This window comes from Tamandua tetradactyla, chromosome 20, assembly GCF_023851605.1.
Source record: "Tamandua tetradactyla isolate mTamTet1 chromosome 20, mTamTet1.pri, whole genome shotgun sequence".
Classification (NCBI taxonomy): Eukaryota; Metazoa; Chordata; class Mammalia; order Pilosa; family Myrmecophagidae; genus Tamandua; species Tamandua tetradactyla.
Genome location: NC_135346.1, coordinates 19926294 through 19931831, shown reverse-complemented (window position 1 = coordinate 19931831; position 5538 = coordinate 19926294). Strand labels below are relative to the sequence as shown.

Below are 5538 nucleotides of genomic sequence, written 5' to 3'. Positions count from 1 at the left end.
CTGTAAACTTGCAACTTGTTAAATTCCCCTTTTTAATAAACAACACCAACAACAAAAAGAGGTCATTTTAGAGGGTAGTCTTATGCAAGTTGCAGCCACATATTGCAAATTGCCAAGTATGCCAAGCCCCAACCATTAGCATTCCTAAAAAACTCTAACAAATACCCTGGACTCTATCTAAGACTCTATAAAGTCTTTCTTAGTTTATTTGTTCAGAGATGTAAGGTATCCAGTTTGTTCCTATGCCAGATAAGCCCTCAAATCCAAAGGTATCAGTGCTTCCAAGAATATCAACCAGTTTCACTCCCCTATCCCATAAGATCAACACTCCTTTTCAAGATGAAGAAGTTAAAATGATCATTGCCTGGATATCCCTGAAGATTTAGAGAATGATGAAATGAGAGGGAGGAGGCATAACTGAGAAATTAGGATTTAACAAATGATTATGACCACTGACTCATTAGCAGGTATTTCTTTTTAGTTTTTAGTGTATTAGAATAGCTAGAAAGAAATACCTGAAATTGTTGAAATGGATCCAGTAGACTTGATATTTGATAATGATTTTACAACTGTGTAGCTTTTGTTATGTGACTGTGTGAATGTAAAGGCTTTGTGACTGATACTCCTTTTATTTAATAAAATAAAGACAAAAACATTTACAATGGGGGCAATAAGGGGTATGGGATATTTTGGGCATTCTTTTAATTTTTATTTCTTTATCTGGAATAATGACAATGTTCTAAAATTAAATTGTGCTGTTGAATGCACGACTATATCACGATGCTGTGAGCCATTGATTGTATGCTTTGAATGGATTGTATGTGACTATATCTCAATAAAATCGCATTAAAATAAAGAGTGAGTTGAGGCCGTAGCTGCTGTGGACCCAGAGCTGGAATTGGGACCCGGTGTCCCCTCCTTGCCCCACCCAAGTCCTTCTGGTAGAGATGGGTTTGGCCAAGAATTTCACACTCACCCCAGCACAGCCTCCGTGGCACAACAAGCATCTGGCTCAAGTGGCGGGCCCCCTACTAAACCCCCCAGCACCACTTACCTAGTGCTGGCATCCCGCACACTCCCAGCCAGGTGGAGAGCTCTCCACAGTGGAGCTCATCAGCAGAGGCAAAGCTGGAGGGTCTTAAACACACCCAGGACTCAGATCCCCGCTCTCCTGCCCTTGGCATTGTGCAGACACCTGTGAAGACCAGCACGAGCAACCCTCTAAGCCCACTGGTGAAGCAGCTAAGCCAATAGATGAGACCGAAGCACCCAGATCAAATCTGTTCCCAGAGCCCGTTTTGCCCCTGGAACCACCTTCATCTCCTGAATTGGACTTGTCTCTGGGCACCCAGTTTTCCCATGAGGACCAGATGCTACCATTGAACCAGACTGAGCTCCCTTCCAACAGGTGTTTTCCAAGAAGGAAGCAGGGCAGCCCACAGGAAACTCTGTAGCCAGCCAGAGCTCATGCAAGCTCTTGAGAGACCCTGCAGCTCCCAGTCTTCAGATTCTAAGCGTAATAGATGGAAACCAAATGGCAAGGTACTAGGGAAATCTGCCCCTCACCACCCTGCAGGATGACAACACCCCCTGGAGCCCTGACACCACAACAGGGTAAGTGGCCTACTCCCTTGAGTGAAGATGTTAGAGAAGGGGCCATCCTGGGAACTGCACGACTCCTGAAAACTGGAAGACGAGCATGGGAGTGAGTCCAGGACCATGACAAGGAAATCAGCACTTTCCCTTTGTAAAGAACTAGCCCCACTTGGCCCCAGCTCCGGGTTCCCCAGGACGTAGTGATGATGTTTTGTGTCCTCTCACCCTTTCTTTCACTGGGGCACTGAGGAAAGGTTTGTTTCCTTTGACTCCCCCTAAGCTATCAACTCTAGGACTGAGAACTTAAGCTGGCTTTCTTTGTGTCTTGTATGTTTCTTATACATTAATGGAAGTGGTTTTAAATGAAGAAAAAAAAAAAGGGACTAACCAGGCCCCCCACCCCCCCAAAAAAAATCACTTGGCCATAAATGTGAGGGTTGATTTCTGAGCTCTCAGTTCATTTCCGTTAGTCTGTATGTCTGTCCTTATGCCAGTTTTATGCTGTTTTGATTAATGTAGCTTTGTAATAATTTTTAAGATCAGGAAGTGTTGAGTCCTCCAACTTCATTCCTCTTTTTGAGAAGGTTTTGGCTATTCAGGGCCCCTTGCCCTTCCAAATATATCTGATGATTGGCTTTTCCATTTCTCCAAAGAAGGTTGTTTGGGATTTGGGAATTGCATTGACTCTGAAAATCACTTTTGGGTAGTATTGACTTCTTAACAATACTTAGTCTTCCAATCCATGAACACCAAATGTCCTACCATTTATTTAGGTCTTCTTTGATTTCTTTTAACAATGTTCACTGTAGTTTTCTGTAAGTACTTTACATCCTTGTTTAGATTTATTCCTAGATATTTGATTCCTTTAATTGTTATTGTAAATGGAATTTTTTTCTTGATTTCTGCTTCCGATTGTTCATTGCTAGTTATAGAAACACTACTGATTTTGGGCTGTTGATTTTGTACTCTGCCACTTTGCTGAATTCATTTATTAGCTCTAGTAGCTCTACAATTTTTTTGTAGATTTTTCAGGATTTTCTGTACATTGGTTTTCCGTCACAATTAGGGAAAGTTTCACTTCTTCCTTTCCAGTATAGATGACTTTTATTTCTTTTTCTTGCCTAATTGCTCTACCTAGCACTTCCAGTACAATGTTGAATAACAGTGGTGACAGTAGGCATCCTTGTCTTGTTCTTGATCTTAGGGGAAAAGCTTTCAGACTTTCACCATTAAGTATGTTAGCTATGGTTATTTCATATATGCCCTCTATCATGTCATAGAAGTTTCCTTCTATTACTAGTTTTCTAAGTGTTTTTACTGAGAAGAGGTGCTGGATTTTGTCAAATGCCTTTTCTGCATCAATTAAGATGATCATGTGTTTTTTTCCTTTCATTCTGTTAAGGTGGTATATTATATTAATTGATTTTCTTATGTTGAACCACCCTTGCATTCCTGGGATAAGTTCTACTCGATCATGGTATATAATTCTTTTAATGTCCTGTTGCATTCAGTTTGCTAGTATTTTGTTGAGGATTTTTAATCTGTATTTATAAGACGTGCTTTTCTGTAATTTTCCATAATATTTATGTAGTTAAATTTATCAATCTTTTATTTTCTTGGCTTTTTCTACACAGAGGCTAAAAAGGGGATTTGCCTGTGTTTTCTTCTTGAACTTGCATAAGTTTTATATTTTTGCATTTAAATCTCTGGTCCATTTGGAGTTTATTCTTGTGTATTGGTTAAAGATGTGTCTCATTTGATTTTTTCCAGATGGCTCTCATATTTAAAATAAAAATCCTGGGGGAAATTCTCTGAAATATTAATAGCGATTGATGTTAATGAATAAACTATAGGTAATTTCATTTTTCTTCTTTTCTCTATTTTCCAAGTTTTCCTTGATGAACATGCTTTTTTCCCCTGGCGGAGCAAAAGATTTACAGACAGACAGAGGGGGCAGTGATGATGACGTTGGCATTCTGGAGGTCATGATCCCACTAATAGCGCCATCCTCTGGACACCCATGGCACCTACCGCAGTTGCTGCACAGCTTAGGGCTTAATTTATTTACACTTGCTTATGTTATTACTGACTCTTTCATAAAGGCATCTTCTCTCCCCAATCAGATGGTCAACGTCTTGAGGTCAAAACTTACAGTGACCATATGTCATGTAAGTGCTCCTAATAGTCAATGCTTTTGGTTTTATATTGAGTACATATGGTAACTATTTTTAACATATCCTTGAATGCATCACTGTTTCTAACAGCGCTAGATAAATGGTGACTGCACAGTAAATACTTACTGCTTGACTTTGGTATTCCAGCCTGGGCCAGAAAAGGTAGTGATAGATTTAATTCTATTCTGCATCTTCATATCTATATATGTCTTAATAGGGAGATTGTACATGTATTAACCTGCTTTTATAGATAAAACAGAGTCTTAGAAAGTGGAGGAAATAGGGTTTTTTATTGTGAAATATAGCATATATTCAAAAAAGCAATATATTTCCAAGTACATTATAACAAGTAGTTGTAGAGCAGATTTTAAAGTTTGGTATGGATTACATTTCCACGATTTTTCATTTTTGCTTCTAGCTGCTCCAAGACACTGGAGACCAACAGAAATATCAATATAATGATTCAGCAGTTATGCTTATTTGTTAAATCCTATCTTCTCTGTTATGCTCCTCCTCTTCAAATAACATATAGACATTAAAAGAATAAATTTCAAAATTCATCACAACAATTATTGTAGAGTAGGTTTCAGAGTTTGGTATGGTTACAATTCCACAATTTTAGGTTTTTATTTCTCACTGTTCTAAGTACTGGAGGCTAAAATAAATATCAGTATAATGATTCAGCATTCATACTCATTTGTTAAACCCTACCTTCTCTGTATAACTCCACCATCACCTTTGATCTTTCTCCTACTTTTTAGGGGTATTTGGGCTATGCGCATTCTAACTTTATTATGTTGGAAGGGTCTGTGGATAACATGGGATAGGGGGATGGAACTAGTTGATGTTCTGGAAGGGCTGGCCCCTCTGCATTTCAGGACTTATCTGGTCCAGGGACCCATCTGGAGGTTGTAGGTTTTGGAAAGTTACCCTAGTGCATATAACCTTTATGGAATCTTATGTAATGCCCCAGGTGTTCTTTAAGATTGGCAGGAATGGTTTTGGTTGGGGTTTGACAAGTTATGATAAGTAGCAATGCTAACTAAAGCATGCATAAGAGTGACTTCCAGTGTAGTCTCTTCTTAACTGTATTTGAACTCTCTCAGCCACTGATACCTTATTTGTTATACTCTTTTCCCCTTTTTCATCAGGATGGCATTGTTGATCCCACAGTGCCAGGGCCAGGCTCCCTGAGAGTTATCTCCCACGCTGCCAGGGAGACTTTCACCCCTGGATGGCATGTCCCATGTAGGGAGGAGGGCAATGATTTCACTTGCAGAGTTGGGCTTAGAGAGACTAAGGCCATATCTGAGCAACAAAAGAGGTCCTCCATAAGTAACTCTTAGGCACAGCTATAGGTAGGCTAAGCTTCCTCACTAATACATAAACTTCACAAGAGTAAGCCTCAAGATCAAGGGCTTGACCTAATGATTTGGATGTCCCTAATGTTTGACACAGTATCCAGGGTTTTTCCAGTGGTAAAGTTTAATAGTCCCATATTTTTTCTCTCATCCCTCAAGGGACTTTGTCTGGCTGGTATCTTAAATGCAATCTTATGAAAGGCTCTGAGCCAGACCACCCAGCTAAGCTACTCCCAGGTACCTGATCCACAGAAACAGATAATATAAACTTTTTAAATTTTTTCAGGTGCTAAATTTTGGGGTAGCTTATTATGTATCAATAGATAACTAATCCACTAATATTGGTTAAAATAATTTTAGGTACATAGATAGTTAAAGAGCTAATTTATATTGTTGTCTGAGCCAAA

General features: G+C 39.3%; 1 pseudogene; it reads left to right on the top strand.

Moving 5' to 3' along the window:
• Positions 1 to 947: 947 nt before the first annotated feature.
• Positions 948 to 1751, top strand: LOC143664280 (cell division cycle-associated protein 3 pseudogene; annotated as a pseudogene).
• The last annotated feature ends 3787 nt before the right edge of the window (positions 1752 to 5538 follow it).